The following is a 21,464-nucleotide window of genomic DNA, read 5'->3' as shown; positions in this document are numbered from 1 at the left end:
AGGAACATCTACATTCCTACGTAAACCATGTTCAGGAACAGTTACCTTCCTACAAACACCAGGTTCAGGAACAGCTATCTTACTATGAACACCAGGTCCAGGAACTGCTATCTTCCTAACAAACTCCAGTTTCAGGAACTGCTACCTTCCTAAAAACACAATGGTTCAGGAACAGCTACATTCCTAAAAACAACAGTTTCAGGAACAGCTTCCTTCCCACCACCACCTGGTTCAGGAACAGCTACCGACCCACCACGAGCAGCTTCAATAACAGCTACTTTACTACAAACACAAGGTTCAGGAACAGCTTCCTTCCCACCACCACCAGTTTCAGGAACAGCTACCTTCCTACAAAAAGCAGATTCAGAAACAGCTACCTACCCACCACCACCAGGTTGAAGAACAGACACCTATTCACAAACACCAGGTTCAGGAACAGTAACCTTCCAACAAACAGCAGGTTTAGGAACAGCTATCTTATCTTACTAACAAACTCCAGGTTCAGGAACAGCTACTTTCCCACCACCATCAGGTTCAGGAACAGCAGCCTTCCCACCACCACAGAGAATCCGGAACAGCTACTTTCCAACAACCATCTGATTCAGGAGCAGCTAACTTCCTACAAGCAGCATGTTCTGGAACAGCTAACTTCGCACGACTTTCAGGTTCAGGAACAGCTAAGTCCCCACCACCTCCAGGTTCGGGAACAGCTAACTTCCCACCTCCACAGAGAATCTGGAACAGCTACCTTCCAACAAACACCAGGTTCAGGAACAGCTACCTTCCCACCACGAGCAGCTTCAGTAACAGCTACATTCCTACAAACACTAGGTTCAGGAACACCAACCTTCCCACCACAACAGAGTTCAGGAAGAGCTACCTTCCAACAACCACCAGATTCAGGAACAGATCCCTTCCTACAAACAACAGCTTCATGAACAGCAACCTTCCCACCAGAACCAGGTTAAGGAAACTCTACATTCCTATGTAAACCATGTTCAGGAACAGATACCTTCCTAACAAACTCCAGTTTCAGGAACTGCTACCTTCCCACAACCAACAGGTTCAGAAACTGCAACCTTCCTAAAAACACAATGGTTCAGGAACAGCTACTTTCCTAAAAACAACAGTTTCAGGAACAGCTTTCTTCCCACAAACATCAGGTTCAGGAACAGCTACCTTCCCACCAGAACCAGGTTAAGGAAACTCTACATTCCTATGTAAACCAGGTTCAGGAACAGTTACCTTCCTACAAACACCAGGTTCAGGAACAGCTATCTTACTACGAACACCAGGACCAGGAACTGCTATCTTCCTAACAAACTCCAGGGTCAGGAACTGCTTCCTTCCCACCACCATCAGATTCAGGAACAGCTACCTTCCCACCAACATTAGGTTCAGGAACAGCTACCTTGCCACCACCACAGAGATTCTGGAACAGTTACCTTCCAACAAGCATCAGATTCAGGAGCAGCTAACTTCCTACAAGCAGCAGGTTCTGGAACAGCTAACTTCCCATGACTTCCAGGTTCAGGAACAGCTACCTTCCCACCATCACCAGTTTCAGGAACTGCTACCTTCCTGCAAACACCAGGTTCATGAACAGCTATCTTCCTACAAACACCATGTTCAGGGACCGATACCTTCTTACAATCATCGGGTCCAGGAACAGCTATCTTCCCACCACCACCAGTTTCAGGAACAGCTACCTTGCTGCAAACACCAGGTTCAGGAACAGCTACTTTCCTACAAAAAGCAGTTTCAGAAACAGCTACCTACCCACCACCACCAGGTTGAGGAACAGCCACCTATTCACAAATACGAGGTTCAGGAACAGCTACCTTCCCTCCACCAGCAGCTTCAGTAACAGCTACCATTCTACAAGCACGAGGTTCAGGAACAGCTACCTTCCCACCACCACAGAGATTCTGGAACAGCTACTTTCCAACAAGCAGCATGTTCTGGAACAGCTAACTTCCCACCACCATCAGGTTCAGGAACAGCTACCTTCCCACCACCACCAGGTACTTGAAAAGCTACCTTCCCACCTCCACAGAGATTCTGGAACAGCTAGCTTCCAACAAGCATCAGATTCAGGAGCAGCTAACTTCCTACAAGCAGCAGGTTCTGGAACAGCTAACCTCCCATGACTTCCAGCTTCAGAAACAGCTACCTTCCAACAAGCACCAGATTCAGGTGCAGCTACATTCCTACAAGCAGCTGATTCTGGTACAGCTAACTTTGCACGACCTTCCAGGTTCAGGAACAGCCACCTACCCACCACCATCAGGTTCAGGAACAGCGACCTTCCCACCACCACAGAGATTCTGGAACAGCTAGCTTCCAACAAGCATCAGATTGAGGAGCAGCTAACTTCCTACAAGCAGCAGGGTCTGGAACAGCTAACTTCCCAGGACTTCCAGATTCAGGAACTGCTACCTTCCCACCACCACCAGGTTCAGGAACTGCTACCTTCCCACCATCACCAGTTTCAGGAACTGCTACCTTCCTACAAACACCATGTTCAGGGACCGATACCTTCCTACAATCACCAGGTCCAGGAACAGCTATCTTCCCACCACCACCAGGTTCAGGAACAGCTACCTTGCTGCAAACACCAGGTTCAGGAACAGCTACCTTCCTACAAAAAGCAGATTCAGAAACAGCTACCTACCCACCACCACCAGGTTGAGGAACAGCCACCTATTCACAAATACGAGGTTCAGGAACAGTTACCTTCCCTCCACCAGCAACTTCAGTAACAGCTACCATTCTACAAGCACGAAGTTCAGGAACAGCTACCTTCCCACCTCCACAGAGATTCTGGAGCAGCTACCTTCCAACAAGCAGCATGTTCTGGAACAGCTAACTTCCCACCACCATCAGATTCAGGAACAGCTAACTTCGCACGACTTTCACGTTCAGGAACAGCTACGTCGCCACCACATCCAGGTTCAGGAACAGTTACCTTCCTACAAACACATGTTTCAGGAACTGCTACCTTCCTACAAATAACAGGTTCAGGAACAGCTACCTTCCTACAATCACCAGGTTCATGAACAGCTCACTTCCTACAAACACCATGTTCAGGGACCGATGCTTTCCTACAAATACCAGTTTCAGGAACAGCTACCTTCCCACCGCGACCAGATTCAGGAACAGCTACATTCCTACAAACACCAGATTCAGGAACAGATCCCTTCCTACAAACACCAGCTTCATGAACAGCTACCTCCCCACCAGAACCAGGTTAAGGAAACTCTACATTCCTACGTAAACCATGTTCAGGAACTGTTACCTTCCTACAAACACCAGGTTCAGGAACAGCTATCTTACTACAAACACCAGGACCAGGAACTGCTATCTTCCTACCAAACTCCAGGGTCAGGAACTGCTTCCTTCCCACCAACATTAGGTTCAGGAGCAGCTAACTTCCTACAAGCAGCAGGTTCTGGAACAGCTAGCTTCCCATGACTTCCAGATTCAGGAACAGCTACCTTCCAACAAACACCAGGTTCATGAACAGCTACCTTCCCACCAGAGCCAGGTTAAGGAACATCTACATTCCTACATAAACCATGTTCAGGAACAGTTACCTTCCAACAAACACCAGGTTAAGGCACAGCTATCTTACTACGAACACCAGGACCAGGAACTGCTATCTTCCTAACAAACTCCAGGTTCAGGAACTGCTACCTTCCCCCCACCACTAGGTTCAGGAACAGCTATGTTCCCACCACCACCACACCTTCACACCATCACAGAGAATCCGGAACAGCTACCTTCCAACAAGCACCAGATTCAGGAACAGCAACCCTCCCACCACCATTAGGTTCAGGAACAGCTACCTTCACACCACCACAGAGATTCTGGAACAGCTACTTTCCAACAAGCATCTGATTCAGGAGCAGCTAACTTCCTACAAGCAGCTACTTTCCAACAAGCATCTGATTCAGGAGCAGCTAACTTCCTACAAGCAGCATTCTGGAACAGCTAACATCGCACGACTTTCAGGTTCAGGAACAGCTAAGTCCCCACCACCTCCAGGTTCAGGAACAGCTACATTCCTACAAACACCAGGTTCAGGAACAGCTACCTTCCCAACACGAGCAGCTTCAGTAACAGCTACATTTCTACAAACACTAGGTTCAGGAACAGCTACATTCCTACAAACACCAGGTTCAGGAACAGCTACCTTCCCACCACGAGCAGCTTCAGTAACAGCTACATTTCTACAAACACTAGGTTCAGGAACAGCTACATTCCTACAATCACTAGGTTCAGTAACACCAACCTTCCCACCACCACAGAGATTCTGGAACTGCTACCTTCCAACAAGCACCAGATTCAGGAACAGATCCCTTCCTACAAACACCAGCTTCATGAACAGCTACCTTCCCACCAGAACCAGGTTCAGGAAACTCTACATTCCTACGTAAACAATGTTCAGGAACTGTTACCATCTCACTACCACCTGGTTCAGTAACAGCTACCTTTCTACAATCACTAGGTTCAGGAACAGCTACCTTCCCACCACCACAGAGATTCTGGAACAGCTACCTTCCAACCAGCACCAGATTCAGGAACAGATCCCTTCCTACAAACAACAGCTTCATGAACAGCTACTTTCCCACCAGAACCAGGTTCAGGAACATCTACATTCCTACGTAAACCATGTTCAGGAACAGTTACCTTCCTACAAACACCAGGTTCAGGAACAGCTATCTTACTATGAACACCAGGTCCAGGAACTGCTATCTTCCTAACAAACTCCAGTTTCAGGAACTGCTACCTTCCTAAAAACACAATGGTTCAGGAACAGCTACATTCCTAAAAACAACAGTTTCAGGAACAGCTTCCTTCCCACCACCATCTGGTTCAGGAACAGCTACCGACCCACCACGAGCAGCTTCAATAACAGCTACCTTACTACAAACACAAGGTTCAGGAACAGCTTCCTTCCCACCACCACCAGGTTCAGGAACAGCTTCCTTCCCACCACCACCAGTTTCAGGAACAGCTACCTTCCTACAAAAAGCAGATTCAGAAACAGCTACCTACCCACCACCACCAGGTTGAAGAACAGACACCTATTCACAAACACCAGGTTCAGGAACAGTAACCTTCCAACAAACAGCAGGTTCAGGAACAGCTATCTTACTAACAAACTCCAGGTTCAGGAACAGCTACTTTCCCACCACCATCAGGTTCAGGAACAGCTACCTTCCCACCACCACAGAGAATCCGGAACAGCTACTTTCCAACAAGCATCTGATTCAGGAGCAGCTAACTTCCTACAAGCAGCATGTTCTGGAACAGCTAACTTCGCACGACTTTCAGGTTCAGGAACAGCTAAGTCCCCACCACCTCCAGGTTCGGGAACAGCTAACTTCCCACCTCCACAGAGAATCTGGAACAGCTACCTTCCAACAAACACCAGGTTCAGGAACAGCTACCTTCCCACCACGAGCAGCTTCAGTAACAGCTACATTCCTACAAACACTAGGTTCAGGAACACCAACCTTCCCACCACAACAGAGTTCAGGAAGAGCTACCTTCCAACAACCACCAGATTCAGGAACAGATCCCTTCCTACAAACAACAGCTTCATGAATAGCAACCTTCCCACCAGAACCAGGTTAAGGAAACTCTACATTCCTATGTAAACCATGTTCAGGAACAGATACCTTCCTAACAAACTCCAGTTTCAGGAACTGCTACCTTCCCACAACCAACAGGTTCAGAAACTGCAACCTTCCTAAAAACACAATGGTTCAGGAACAGCTACTTTCCTAAAAACAACAGTTTCAGGAACAGCTTTCTTCCCACAAACATCAGGTTCAGGAACAGCTACCTTCCCACCAGAACCAGGTTAAGGAAACTCTACATTCCTATGTAAACCAGGTTCAGGAACAGTTACCTTCCTACAAACACCAGGTTCAGGAACAGCTATCTTACTACGAACACCAGGACCAGGAACTGCTATCTTCCTAACAAACTCCAGGGTCAGGAACTGCTTCCTTCCCACCACCATCAGATTCAGGAACAGCTACCTTCCCACCAACATTAGGTTCAGGAACAGCTACCTTCCCACCACCACAGAGATTCTGGAACAGTTACCTTCCAACAAGCATCAGATTCAGGAGCAGCTAACTTCCTACAAGCAGCAGGTTCTGGACCAGCTAACTTCCCATGACTTCCAGGTTCAGGAACAGCTACCTTCCCACCACCATTAGGTTCAGGAGCAGCTAACTTCCTACAAGCAGCAGGTTCTGGAACAGCTAACTTCCCATGACTTCCAGGTTCAGGAACAGCTACCTTCCCACCATCACCAGTTTCAGGAACTGCTACCTTCCTACAAACACCATGTTCATGAACAGCTCCCTTCCTACAAACACCATGTTCAGGGACCGATACCTTCCTACAATCACCAGGTCCAGGAACAGCTATCTTCCCACCACCACCAGTTTCAGGAACAGCTACCTTGCTGCAAACACCAGGTTCAGGAACAGCTACTTTCCTACAAAAAGCAGTTTCAGAAACAGCTACCTACCCACCACCACCAGGTTGAGGAACAGCCACCTATTCACAAATACGAGGTTCAGGAACAGCTACCTTCCCACAAACACCAGGTTCAGGAACAGCTACCTTCCCACCACCACAGAGATTCTGGAACAGCTACTTTACAACAAGCAGCATGTTCTGGAACAGCTAACTTCCCACCACCACCAGGTACTTGAAAAGCTACCTTCCCACCTCCACAGAGCTTCTGGAACAGCTACCTTCCAACAAGCATCAGATTCAGGAGCAGCTAACTTCCTACAAGCAGCAGGTTCTGGAACAGCTAACCTCCCATGACTTCCAGATTCAGGTGCAGCTACCTTCCTACCAGCGGCAGATTCTGGTACAGCTAACTTTGCACGACCTTCCAGGTTCAGGAACAGCCACCGACCCACCACCATCAGGTTCAGGAACAGCTACCTTCCCACCACCACGAGGTTCAGGAACAGCTACCTTCCCACCACCACAGAGATTCTGGAACAGCTAGCTTCCAACAAGCATCAGATTCAGCAGCAGCTAACTTCCTACAAGCAGCAGGGTCTGGAACAGCTAACTTCCCAGGACTTCCAGGTTCAGGAACAGCTATCTTCCCACCACTACCAGTTTCAGGAACAGCTACCTTGCTGCAAACACCAGGTTCAGGAACAGCTACCTTCCTACAAAAAGCAGATTCAGAAACAGCTACCTACCCACCACCACCAGGTTGAGGAACAGCCACCTATTCACAAATACGAGGTTCAGGAACAGTTACCTTCCCACCACCATCAGGTTCAGGAACAGCTACCTTCCCTCCACCAGCAACTTCAGTAACAGCTACCATTCTACAAGCACGAGGTTCAGGAACAGCTACCTTCCCACCTCCACAGAGATTCTGGAGCAGCTACCTTCCAACAAGCAGCATGTTCTGGAACAGCTAACTTCCCACCACCATCAGATTCAGGAACAGCTAACTTCGCACGACTTTCACGTTCAGGAACAGCTACGTCGCCACCACATCCAGGTTCAGGAACAGTTACCTTCCTACAAACACATGTTTCAGGAACTGCTACCTTCCTACAATCACCAGGTTGATGAACAGCTACCTTCCTACAAACACCAGCTTCATGAACAGCTACCTCCCCACCAGAACCAGGTTAAGGAAACTCTACATTCCTACGTAAACCATGTTCAGGAACTGTTACCTTCCTACAAACACCAGGTTCAGGAACAGCTATCTTACTACAAACACCAGGACCAGGAACTGCTATCTTCCTACCAAACTCCAGGGTCAGGAACTGCTTCCTTCCCACCAACATTAGGTTCAGGAGCAGCTAACTTCCTACAAGCAGCAGGTTCTGGAACAGCTAGCTTCCCATGACTTCCAGATTCAGGAACAGCTACCTTCCAACAAACACCAGGTTCATGAACAGCTACCTTCCCACCAGAGCCAGGTTAAGGAACATCTACATTCCTACATAAACCATGTTCAGGAACAGTTACCTTCCAACAAACACCAGGTTAAGGCACAGCTATCTTACTACGAACACCAGGACCAGGAACTGCTATCTTCCTAACAAACACCAGGTTCAGGAACTGCTACCTTCCCCCCACCACCAGGTTCAGGAACAGCTACATTCCTACAAACACCAGGTTCAGGAACAGCTACCTTCCCAACACGAGCAGCTTCAGTAACAGCTACATTTCTACAAACACTAGGTTCAGGAACAGCTACATTCCTACAAACACCAGGTTCAGGAACAGCTACCTTCCCACCACGAGCAGCTTCAGTAACAGCTACATTTCTACAAACACTAGGTTCAGGAACAGCTACATTCCTACAAACACCAGGTTCAGGAACAGCTACCTTCCCACCACGAGCAGCTTCAGTAACAGCTACATTTCTACAAACACTAGGTTCAGGAACAGCTACATTCCTACAAACACTAGGTTCAGTAACACCAACCTTCCCACCACCACAGAGATTCTGGAACTGCTACCTTCCAACAAGCACCAGATTCAGGAACAGATCCCTTCCTACAAACACCAGCTTCATGAACAGCTACCTTCCCACCAGAACCAGGTTAAGGAAACTCTACATTCCTACGTAAACAATGTTCAGGAACTGTTACCATCTCACTACCATCTGGTTCAGTAACAGCTACCTTTCTACAATCACTAGGTTCAGGAACAGCTACCTTCCCACCACCACAGAGATTCTGGAACAGCTACCTTCCAACCAGCACCAGATTCAGGAACAGATCCCTTCCTACAAACAACAGCTTCATGAACAGCTACTTTCCCACCAGAACCAGGTTCAGGAACATCTACATTCCTACGTAAACCATGTTCAGGAACAGTTACCTTCCTACAAACACCAGGTTCAGGAACAGCTATCTTACTATGAACACCAGGTCCAGGAACTGCTATCTTCCTAACAAACTCCAGTTTCAGGAACTGCTACCTTCCCACAACCACCAGGTTCAGAAACTGCTACCTTCCTAAAAACACAATGGTTCAGGAACAGCTACATTCCTAAAAACAACAGTTTCAGGAACAGCTTCCTTCCCACCACCACCTGGTTCAGGAACAGCTACCGACCCACCACGAGCAGCTTCAATAACAGCTACCTTACTACAAACACAAGGTTCAGGAACAGCTTCCTTCCCACCACCACCACCAGTTTCAGGAACAGCTACCTTCCTACAAAAAGCAGATTCAGAAACAGCTACCTACCCACCACCACCAGGTTGAGGAACAGACACCTATTCACAAACACCAGGTTCAGGAACAGTGACCTTCCAACAAACAGCAGGTTCAGGAACAGCTATCTTACTAACAAACTCCAGGTTCAGGAACAGCTACTTTCCCACCACCATCAGGTTCAGGAACAGCTACCTTCCCACCACCACAGAGAATCCGGAACAGCTACTTTCCAACAAGCATCTGATTCAGGAGCAGCTAACTTCCTACAAGCAGCATGTTCTGGAACAGCTAACTTCGCACGACTTTCAGGTTCAGGAACAGCTAAGTCCCCACCACCTCCAGGTTCGGGAACAGCTAACTTCCCACCTCCACAGAGAATCTGGAACAGCTACCTTCCAACAAACACCAGGTTCAGGAACAGCTACCTTCCCACCACGAGCAGCTTCAGTAACAGCTACATTCCTACAAACACTAGGTTCAGGAACACCAACCTTCCCACCACAACAGAGTTCAGGAAGAGCTACCTTCCAACAACCACCAGATTCAGGAACAGATCCCTTCCTACAAACAACAGCTTCATGAACAGCAACCTTCCCACCAGAACCAGGTTAAGGAAACTCTACATTCCTATGTAAACCATGTTCAGGAACAGATACCTTCCTAACAAACTCCAGTTTCAGGAACTGCTACCTTCCCACAACCAACAGGTTCAGAAACTGCAACCTTCCTAAAAACACAATGGTTCAGGAACAGCTACTTTCCTAAAAACAACAGTTTCAGGAACAGCTTTCTTCCCACAAACATCAGGTTCAGGAACAGCTACCTTCCCACCAGAACCAGGTTAAGGAAACTCTACATTCCTATGTAAACCAGGTTCAGGAACAGTTACCTTCCTACAAACACCAGGTTCAGGAATAGCTACCTTCCTACGAACACCAAGTTCAGGAACAACTATCTTCCTACAAACTCAAGGTTCAGGAACTGCTACCTTCCCACCACCACCAGATTCATGAACAGCTAACTTACCACAGCCTCCAGATTCAGGACCTGCATTCTTCGTACAAACACCAGGTTCAGGAACAGCTACCTTCCCACCACAACCAGTTTCAGGAACAGCTACCTTGCTGCAAACTCCAGGTTCAGGAAAGCTACATTCTCACAACTACTTGATTCAGGGATATCTACCTTCCCACAAACACCAGATTCAGTAACGGTTACCGTCCCACCACCACCAGGTTCAGGAACAGCTACCTTACTACTAAAAGCCGATTCAGAAACAGCTACCTACCCACCACCACCAGGTTGGGGAACAGCCACCTATTCACAAACACCAGGTTCAGGAACAGCTACCTTCCCACAAAAACCAGGTTCAGGAACAGCTACATTCTCACAACTACTTGATTCAGGGATATCTACCTTCCCACAAACACGAGGTTCAGGAACAGCTACCGTCCCACCACCACATGGTTCAGTAACAGCTACCATCCTACGAACACCAGGTTCAGGAACAGCAACCTTCCCACCACCGCAAGTTTTAGGAACAGCTACATTTCTACAAACACGAGGATCAGGAACAGCTACCTTCCTAAAAATCTCCAGGTTCAGGAACTGCTACCTTCCCCCCACCACCAGGTTCAGGAACAGCTACCTTCCCAACACCACCAGGTTCAGGAACAGCTACCTTCCCACCGCCAACAGGTTCAGGAACAGATACCTTCCTACAAATAACAGGTTCAGTAACAGCTACATTCCCAAAACCACCTGGTTCAGGAACAGTTGCCTTCCTACAATCACCAGGTTCATGAACAGCTACCTTCCTACAAACACCATGTTCAGGGACCGACACCTTCCTACAATCACCAGGTTCATGAACAGCTCCCTTCCTACAAACACCATGTTCAGGGACTTATACCTTCCTACAGAGACCAGGTTCAGGAACAGCAACCTTCCTACGAACACAAGGTTAAGGAACAGCTATCTTCCCACAAACTACTGGTTCAGGAACAGCTACCTTCATACAAACACCAGGTTCTGGCACAGCTTCCTTCCCAACACCAACAGGTTCAGGAACAGCTACCTTCCTATAAACACCAGGTTCAGGAACAGCTACATTCCCATCACCACAGATCTAGGAACAGCTACCTTCCTACATACACCAGGATCAGGAACAGCTACCGTCCTACAAACACCAGGTTCAGGAACAGCTTCCTTCCCACCACCACCAGGTTCAGGAACAGCTACCTTCGCACAAACACCAGGTTCAAGGATCAGCTACATTCCCATCACCACAGATCTAGGAACAGCTACCTTCCTACAGAGACCAGGTTCTGGAACTGCTTCCTTCTCACCACCATCTGGTTCAGGAACAGCAACCTTCGCACAAACACCAGGTTCAAGGATCAGCTACCTTCCTATAAACACCAGGTTCAGGAACAGCTACATTCCCATCACCACAGATCTAGGAACAGCTACCTTCCTACATACACCAGGATCAGTAACAGCTACCTTACTACTAAAAGTTGATTCAGAAACAGCTACCTACCCACCACCTCCAGGTTGAGGAACAGCCACCTATTCACAAACACCAGGTTCAGGAACAGTTACCTTCTCACAAACACCTGGTTCTGGAACAGCTCCCTTCCCACAAACACCTGGTTCTGGAACAGCAACCTTCCCACAAACACAAGGTTCAGGAATGGCTACCTTCCCACCACCGCAAGGTTCAGGAACAGCTACATTCCTACAAAAACCAGTTTCAGGAACAGCTACCTTCCCACCATGAGCAGCTTCAGTAACCGCTACCTTTCTACAAACACTAGGTTCAGGAACAGCTACCTTCCCAACACCACTAGGTTCAGGAACAGCTACCTTCCTACAAATAACAGGGTCAGTAACAGCTACATTCCCAAAACCACCTGGTTCAGGAACAGTTGCCTTCCTACAATCACCAGGTTCATGAACAGCTCACTTCCTACAAACACCATGTTCAGGGACCGATACCTTCCTACAATCATCGGGTCCAGGAACAGCTATCTTCCCACCACCACCAGTTTCAGGAACAGCTACCTTCCTACAAAATTGCAGATTCAGAAACAGCTACCTACCCACCACCACCAGGTTGAGGAACAACCACCTATTCACAAACACCAGGTTCAGGAACAGCTACCTTCCCACAAAAACCAGGTTCAGGAACAGCTACATTCTCACAACTACTTGATTCAGGGATATCTACCTTCCCACAAACACGAGGTTCAGGAACAGCTACCGTCCCACCACCACATGGTTCAGTAACAGCTACCATCCTACGAACACCAGGTTCAGGAACAGCAACCTTCCCACCACCGCAAGTTTTAGGAACAGCTACATTTCTACAAACACGAGGATCAGGAACAGCTACCTTCCTAAAAATCTCCAGGTTCAGAAACTGCTACCTTCCCCCCACCACCAGGTTCAGGAACAGCTACCTTCCCAACACCACCAGGTTCAGGAACAGCTACCTTCCCACCGCCAACAGGTTCAGGAACAGATACCTTCCTACAAATAACAGGTTCAGTAACAGCTACATTCCCAAAACCACCTGGTTCAGGAACAGTTGCCTTCCTACAATCACCAGGTTCATGAACAGCTCCCTTCCTACAAACACCATGTTCAGGGACTTATACCTTCCTACAGAGACCAGGTTCAGGAACAGCAACCTTCCTACGAACACAAGGTTAAGGAACAGCTATCTTCCCACAAACTACTGGTTCAGGAACAGCACTCTTCGTACAAACACCAGGTTCAGGAACAGCTACCTCCCCCCACCACCGCAAGGTTCAGGAACAGCTACATTCCTACAAAAACCAGTTTCAGGAACAGCTACCTTCCCACCATGAGCAGCTTCAGTATCCGCTACCTTTCTACAAACACTAGGTTCAGGAACAGCTACCTTCCCAACACCACTAGGTTCAGGAACAGCTACCTTCCTACAAATAACAGGGTCAGTAACAGCTACATTCCCAAAACCACCTGGTTCAGGAACAGTTGCCTTCCTACAATCACCAGGTTCATGAACAGCTCACTTCCTACAAACACCATGTTCAGGGACCGATACCTTCCTACAATCATCGGGTCCAGGAACAGCTATCTTCCCACCACCACCAGTTTCAGGAACAGCTACCTTCCTACAAAAATGCAGATTCAGAAACAGCTACCTACCCACCACCACCAGGTTGAGGAACAACCACCTATTCACAAACACCAGGTTCAGGAACAGCTACCTTCCTACAAAATTGCAGATTCAGAAACAGCTACCTACCCACCACCACCAGGTTGAGGAACAGCCACCTATTCACAAACACCAGGTTCAGGAACAGCTACCTTACTACAAACACTAGTTTCTTGAACAGCTACCTTCCCACAAACACCATGCACAGGACCAGCTACCATCCCACCACAAGCCGATTCAGGTACATCTACATCCCCACAATCACCATGTTCAGGAACAGCTACCTACCTACAAACTCCAGGTTCAAAAACAGCTACCTCCCCACCACCACCAGGTTCAAGAACAGCTGGCGTCCTACGAGAACCAGGTTCAGGAACAGCTACCTTCCTACGAACACAAGGTTAAGGAACAGCTACCTTCCCACAAACACCTGTTTCAGGAACAGCTACCTTCCTACAAACACCAGGTTAAGGTACAGCTACATTCCCACCATTACCAGGTTCAGGAACTGCTATCTTCCTAACAAACTGCAGGTTCTGGAACTGCTACCTTCCCACCACCACCAGGTTCAGGAACTGCTACCTTCCTACAAACACAATGGTTCAGGAACAGCTACTTTCCCACCACCACCAGGTTCAGGAACAGCTACCTTTCCACCACCACAGAGATTCTGGAACTGCTACCTTCCAACATGCATCAGATTCAGGAGCAGCTAACTTCCTACAAGCAGCAGGTTCTGGAACAGCTAACTTCCCACAACTTCCAGGTTCAGGAACAGCTACGTTCCCACCAATACATGGTTCACAAACAGCTAATTTCCTACGAACACCTGGTTCAGGAAAATCTACATTCCCACCACATCCAGGTTCAGGAACAGTTACCTTCCCACCACCACAGAGATTCTGGAACAGCTACCTTCCCACCTCCACGGAGATTCTGGAACATCTACCTTCCAACAAGCATCAGATTCAGGAACAGCTAACTTTCTACAAGCAGCAGGGTGTGGAACAGCTAACTTCCCACGACTTCCAGGTTCAGGAACAGCTACGTTCCAACCAATACCAGGTTCACGAACAGCTAATTTCCTACAATTGCCTGTTTCATGAAAATCTACATTCACACCACATCCAGGTTCAGGAACAGCAACCTTCCCACCACCATCAGGTTCAGGAACAGCTACCTTCACACCACCACAGAGTTCAGGAACAGCATCCTTCCAAGAAGCACAAGATTCAGGTACAGCTACCTTCCTACAAAGACCAGGTTCAGGAACAGCTACCTTCCTATGAACACCAGGTTCAGGAACAGCTATCTTCCTACAAACTCAAGGTTCATGAACAGCTAGCTTCCCACAGCCTCCAGATTCAGGAACTTCTATCTTTGTACAAACTCCAAGTTCAGGCACAGCTACCTTCCCAACACCACCAGGTTCAGGAACAGCTACCTTCCCACCGCCAACAGGTTCAGGAACAGATACCTTTCTACAAATAACAGGTTCAGTAACAGCTACATTCCCAAAACCACCTGGTTCAGGAATAGTTGCCTTCCTACAATCACCAGGTTCATGAACAGCTCCCTTCCTACAAACACCATGTTCAGGGACTTATACCTTCCTACAGAGACCAGGTTCAGGAACAGCAACCTTTCTACGAACACAAGGTTAAGGAACAGCTATCTTCCCACAAACTACTGGTTCAGGAAAAGCTACCTTCATACAAACACCAGGTTCAGGCACAGCTTCCTTCCCAACACCAACAGGTTCAGGAACAGCTATCTTCCTATAAACACCAGGTTCAGGAACAGCTACATTCCCATCACCACAGATCTAGGAACAGCTACCTTCCTACATACACCAGGATCAGGAACAGCTACCGTCCTACAAACACCAGGTTCAGGAACAGCTACCTTCCCACCACCATCAGGTTCAGGAACAGCTGCCTTCCCAAAAACACAAGGTTCAGGTACAGCTACCTTCCTACAAAGACCAGGTTCAGGAACAGCTACCTTCCTATGAACACCAGGTTCAGGAACAGCTACCTTCCTATGAACACCAGGTTCAGGAACAGCTATCTTCCTACAAACTCAAGGTTCATGAACAGCTAGCTTCACACAGCCTCCAGATTCAGGAACTTCTATCTTTGTACAAACTCCAAGTTCAGGCACAGCTACCTTCCCAACACCACCAGGTTCAGGAACAGCCACCTATTCACAAACAACAGGTTCAGGAACAGCTACCTTCCCACAACTACTTGATTCAGGGATATCTACCTTCCCACAAACACCTGGTTCTGGAACAGCAACCTTCCCACCACCATCAGGTTCAGGAACAGCTACATTCCCACAACTACTTGATTCAGGGATATCTACCTTCCCACAAACACCAGATTCAGTAACGGTTACCGTCCCACCACCACCAGGTTCAGGAACAGCTACCTTACTACTAAAAGCCGATTCAGAAACAGCTACCTACCCACCACCTCCAGGTTGAGGAACAGCCACCTATTCACAAACACCAGGTTCAGGAACAGCTACCTTTCCACCACCATCAGGTTAAGGAACAGCTACCTACCCACAAACACCTGGTTCTGGAACAGCTACCTTCACACAAACACCAGGTTCAGGAACGGCAACCTTCCCACAAACACCTGGTTCTGGAACAGCAACCTTCCCACAAACACCTGGTTCTGGAACAGCAACCTTCACAGTAACACCAGGTTCAGGAACAGCTACCTTACTACAAAAAGAATATTCAGAAACAGCTACCTACCCGCCACCACCAGGTTGAGGAACAGCCACCAATTCACAAACACCAGGTTCAGGAACAGCTACCTTCCCACAAACACTAGTTTCTTGAACAGCTACCTTCCCACAAACACCATGTACAGGACCAGCTACCATCCCACCACAAGCAGGTTCAGGTACATCTACATCCCCACAAACACCATGTTCAGGAACAGCTAACTGACTACAAACTCCAGGTTCAAAAACAGCTACCTCCCCACCACCACCAGGTTCAAGAACAGCTGGCTTCCTACGAGAACCAGGTTCAGGAACAGCTACCTTCCTACGAACACAAGGTTAAGGCACAGCTACCTTCCCACCATTACCAGGTTCAGGAACTGCTATCTTCCTAACAAACTGCAGGTTCTGCAACTGCTACCTTCCCACCACCACCAGGTTCAGGAACTGCTACCTTCCTACAAACACAATGGTTCAGGAACAGCTACTTTCCCAACACCACCAGGTTCAAAAACAGCTACCTTCCTACAAACACCATGTTCAGGGACCGATACCTTCCTACAAAGACCAGGTTCAGGAATAGCTACCTTCCTACAAAGTTCAGGAACAACTATCTTCAAGGTTCAGGAACTGCTACCTTCCCACCACCACCAGATTCAAGAACAGCTAACTTACCACAGCATCCAGATTCAGGACCTGCATTCTTCGTACAAACACCAGGTTCAGGAACAGCTACCTTCCCACCACCACCAGGTTCAGGAACAGCTACCTTCCAATAAGCACCAGATTCAGGAACAGATCCCTTCCCACCATTACCAGGTTCAGGAACTGCTATCTTCCTAACAAACTGCAGGTTCTGGAACTGCTACCTTCCCACAAACACAATGGTTCAGGAACAGCTACTTTCCCAACACCACCAGGTTCAAAAACAGCTACCTTCCTACAAACACCATGTTCAGGGACCGATACCTTCCTACAAAGACCAGGTTCAGGAATAGCTACCTTCCTACGAATACCAAGTTCAGGAACAACTATCTTCCTACAAACTCAAGGTTCAGGAACTGCTACCTTCCCACCACCACCAGATTCAAGAACAGCTAACTTACCACAGCCTCCAGATTCAGGACCTGCATTCTTCGTACAAACACCAGGTTCAGGAACAGCTACCTTCCCACAAACACCAGGTTCAGTAACAGCTACCTTCCCACAAACACCAGGTTCAGTAACAGCTACCTTCCCACCACCATCCGGTTCATGAACAGTTACCTTCCCACCACCATCCGGTTCATGAACAGTTACCTTCCCACAAATAACAGGTTCAGGAACAGCTACCTTCCCACCACCACCATGTTCTGTAACGGCTACCTTCCTATAAACACAGGTTCAGGGACAGCTACCTTATCACCACCACAAAGTTCAGGAATGGCTGCTTTCCAACAAACTACAGGTTCAGGAACAGCAACCTTCCCACCACCACAAGGTTCAGGAACAGCAACCTTCCCACTACCATCAGGTTCAGGAACAGCTACCTTCACACCACCACAGAGTTCAGGAACAGCTACCTTACAACAAGCAGCAGATTCTGGTACAGCTAACCGCACGACTTCCAGGTTCAGGAACAGCTACCTTCCCACCACCACAAGGTTCAGGAACAGCCACCTACCCACCACCATCCGGTTCAGGAACAGCTACCTTCCCACCACCAGCAGCTTCTGTAACAGCTACCATTCTACAAGCACAAGGTTCAGGAACAGCTACCTTCCCACCACCACAGAGATTCTGGAACAGCTACCTTCCAACAAGCATCAGATTCAGGAGCAGCTAACTTCCTACAAGCAGCAGGTTCATGAACAGCTACCTTCCCACAAACTCCATGCACAGGACCAGCTACCATCCCACCACAAGCAGGTTCAGGTACATCTACATCCCCACAAACACCATGTTCAGGAACAGCTAACTGACTACAAACTCCAGGTTCTGAAACAGCTACCTTCCCACCATCGCCAGGTTCTGGAACTGCTTCCTTCTCACCACCATCTGGTTCAGGAACATCTACCTTCCGACAAACTCCAATTCAGGTACAGCAACCTTCCCACCACCATCTGGTTCAGGAACAGCTGCCTTCACACCACCACAGAGATTCTGGAACAGCTACCTTCCAACAAGCAGCAGATTCAGGAGCAGCTAACTTCCTACAAGCAGCAGGTTCTGGACCAGCTAACTTCCCACGACTTCCAGGTTCAGGAACAGCTACCTTCCAACAAGCACCAGATTCAGGTGCAGCTACCTTCCTACAAGCAGCAGATTCTAGTACAGCTAACTTTGCACGACTTCCAGGTTCAGGAACGGCAACATTCCCACCACCACAAGGCTCAGGAACAGCCACCTACCCACCACCATCAGGTTCAGGAATAGCTACCTTCCCACCATCACCAGGTTCAGGAACAGCAACATTCCCACCATCACAGAGATTCTGGAACTGCTACCTTCCAACAAGCAGCAGATTCAGGAGCAGCTAACTTCCTACAAGCAGCAGGTTCTGGAACAGCTAACTTCCCACGACTTCCAGGTTCTGGAAAATCTACATTCCCACCACATCCAGGTTCAGAAATAGTGACCTTCCTACAAACACCAGGTTAAGAACAGCTACCTTCCCACCACCGCAAGGTTCAGGAACAGCAACCTTCCCACCATGAGCAGCTTCAGTAACCGCTACCTTCCAACAACCACCAGGTTCATGAACAGCTACCTTGCCACCAGAACCAGGTTAAGGAACATCTACATTCCTACCTAAACCATGTTCAGGAACAGTTACCTTCCTACAAATAACAGGTTCAGTAACAGCTACATTCCCAAAACCACCTGGTTCAGGAACAGTTGACTTCCTACAATCACCAGGTTCATGAACAGCTCCCTTCCTACAAACACCATGTTCAGGGACCGATACCTTCCTACAATCACCAGATCCAGGATCAGCTACCTTCCCACCACCACCAGTTTCAGGAACAGCTACCTTGCTGCAAACACCAGGGTCAGGAACAGCTACCTTCCTACAAAAAGCAGTTTCAGAAACAGCTACCTACCCACCACCACCAGGTTGAGGAACAGCCACCTTTTCACAAAAACTAGTTTCAGGAACAGCTACCTTACTACAAACACTAGTTTCTTGAACAGCTACCTTCCCACAAACACCATGTACAGGACCAGCAACCATCCCACCACAAGCAGGTTCAGGTACATCTACATCCCCACAAACACCATGTTCAGGAACAGCTAACTGACTACAAACTCCAGGTTCAAAAACAGCTACCTTCCCACCACCACCAGGTTCAAGAACAGCTGGCTTCCTACGAGAACCAGGTTCAAGAACAGCTACCTTCCTACGAACACAAGGTTAAGGCACAGCTACCTTCCCACCATCACCAGGTTCAGGAACAGCTACCTTCCCACCACCACAGAGATTCTGGAACAGCTACCTTCCAACAAGCAGCAGATTCAGGAGCAGCTAACTTCCTACAAGCAGCAGGTTCTGGAACAGCTAACTTCCCAGGACTTCCAGGTTCAGGAACAGCTACGTTCCCAACAATACCAGGTTCACGAACGGCTAATTCCCTACGAACACTGGTTCTGGAAAATCTACATTCCCACCGCATCCAGGTTCAGAAATAGTGACCTTCCTACAAACACCAGTTTCAGGAACAGCTCCCTTCCTACAAACACCAGGTTCAGGAACAGCTACTTTCCCACCAGAACCAGGTTAAGGAACATCTACATTCCTAAGTAAACCATGTTCAGGAACAGTTACCTTCCTACAAATAACAGGTTCAGTAACAGCTACATTCCCAACACCACCTGGTTCAGGAACAGTAGCCTTCCTACAATCACCAGGTTCATGAACAGCTCCCTTCCTACAAACACCATGTTCAGGGACCGATACCTTCCTACAATCACCAGGTACAGGATCAGCTATCTTCCCACCACCACCAGTTTCAGGAACAGCTACCTTCCTACAAAAATGCAGATTCAGAAACAGCTACCTACCCACCACCACCAGGTTGTGGAACAGCCACCTTTTCACAAACACCAGGTTCAGGAACAGCTACCTTGCTGCAAACACCAGGTTCAGGAACAGCTACCTTCCTACAAAAATGCAGATTCAGAAACAGCTACCTACCCACCACCACCAGGTTGTGGAACAGCCACCTATTCACAAACACCAGGTTCAGGAACAGCTAACTGACTACAAACTCCAGGTTCAAAAACAGCTACCTCCCCACCACCACCAGGTTCAAGAACAGCTGGCTTCCTACGAGAACCAGGTTCAGGAACAGCTACCTTCCTACGAACACAAGGTTAAGGCACAGCTACCTTCCCACCACCACCAGGTTCAGGAACTGCTACCTTCCTACAAACACAATGGTTCAGGAACAGCTACTTTCCCAACACCACCAGGTTCAAAAACAGCTACCTTCCTACAAACACCATGTTCAGGGACCGATACCTTCCTACAAAGACCAGGTTCAGGAATAGCTACCTTCCTACGAATACCAAGTTCAGGAACAACTATCTTCCTACAAACTCAAGGTTCAGGAACTGCTACCTTCCCACCACCACCAGATTCATGAACAGCTAACTTACCACAGCCTCCAGATTCAGGACCTGCATTCTTCGTACAAACACCAGGTTCAGGAACAGCTACCTTCCCACAAACACCAGGTTCAGTAACAGCTACCTTCCCACAAACACCAGGTTCAGTAACAGCTACCTTCCCACCACCATCCGGTTCAGTAACAGCTACCTTCCCACCACCATCCGGTTCATGAACAGTTACCTTCCCACCACCATCCGGTTCATGAACAGTTACCTTCCCACAAATAACAGGTTCAGGAACAGCTACCTTCCCACCACCACCATGTTCTGTAACGGCTACCTTCCTATAAACACAGGTTCAGGGACAGCTACCTTATCACCACCACAAAGTTCAGGAATGGCTGCTTTCCAACAAACTACAGGTTCAGGAACAGCAACCTTCCCACCACCACAAGGTTCAGGAACAGCAACCTTCCCACTACCATCAGGTTCAGGAACAGCTACCTTCACACCACCACAGAGTTCAGGAACAGCTACCTTACAACAAGCAGCAGATTCTGGTACAGCTAACCGCACGACTTCCAGGTTCAGGAACAGCAACATTCCCACCACCAGCAGCTTCTGTAACAGCTACCATTCTACAAGCACAAGGTTCAGGAACAGCTGCCTTCCCACCACCACAGAG

Source organism: Hypanus sabinus, chromosome 9, assembly GCF_030144855.1.
Source record: "Hypanus sabinus isolate sHypSab1 chromosome 9, sHypSab1.hap1, whole genome shotgun sequence".
In the NCBI taxonomy this organism is placed as follows: domain Eukaryota; kingdom Metazoa; phylum Chordata; class Chondrichthyes; order Myliobatiformes; family Dasyatidae; genus Hypanus; species Hypanus sabinus.
This window is presented reverse-complemented; position numbering follows the sequence as displayed.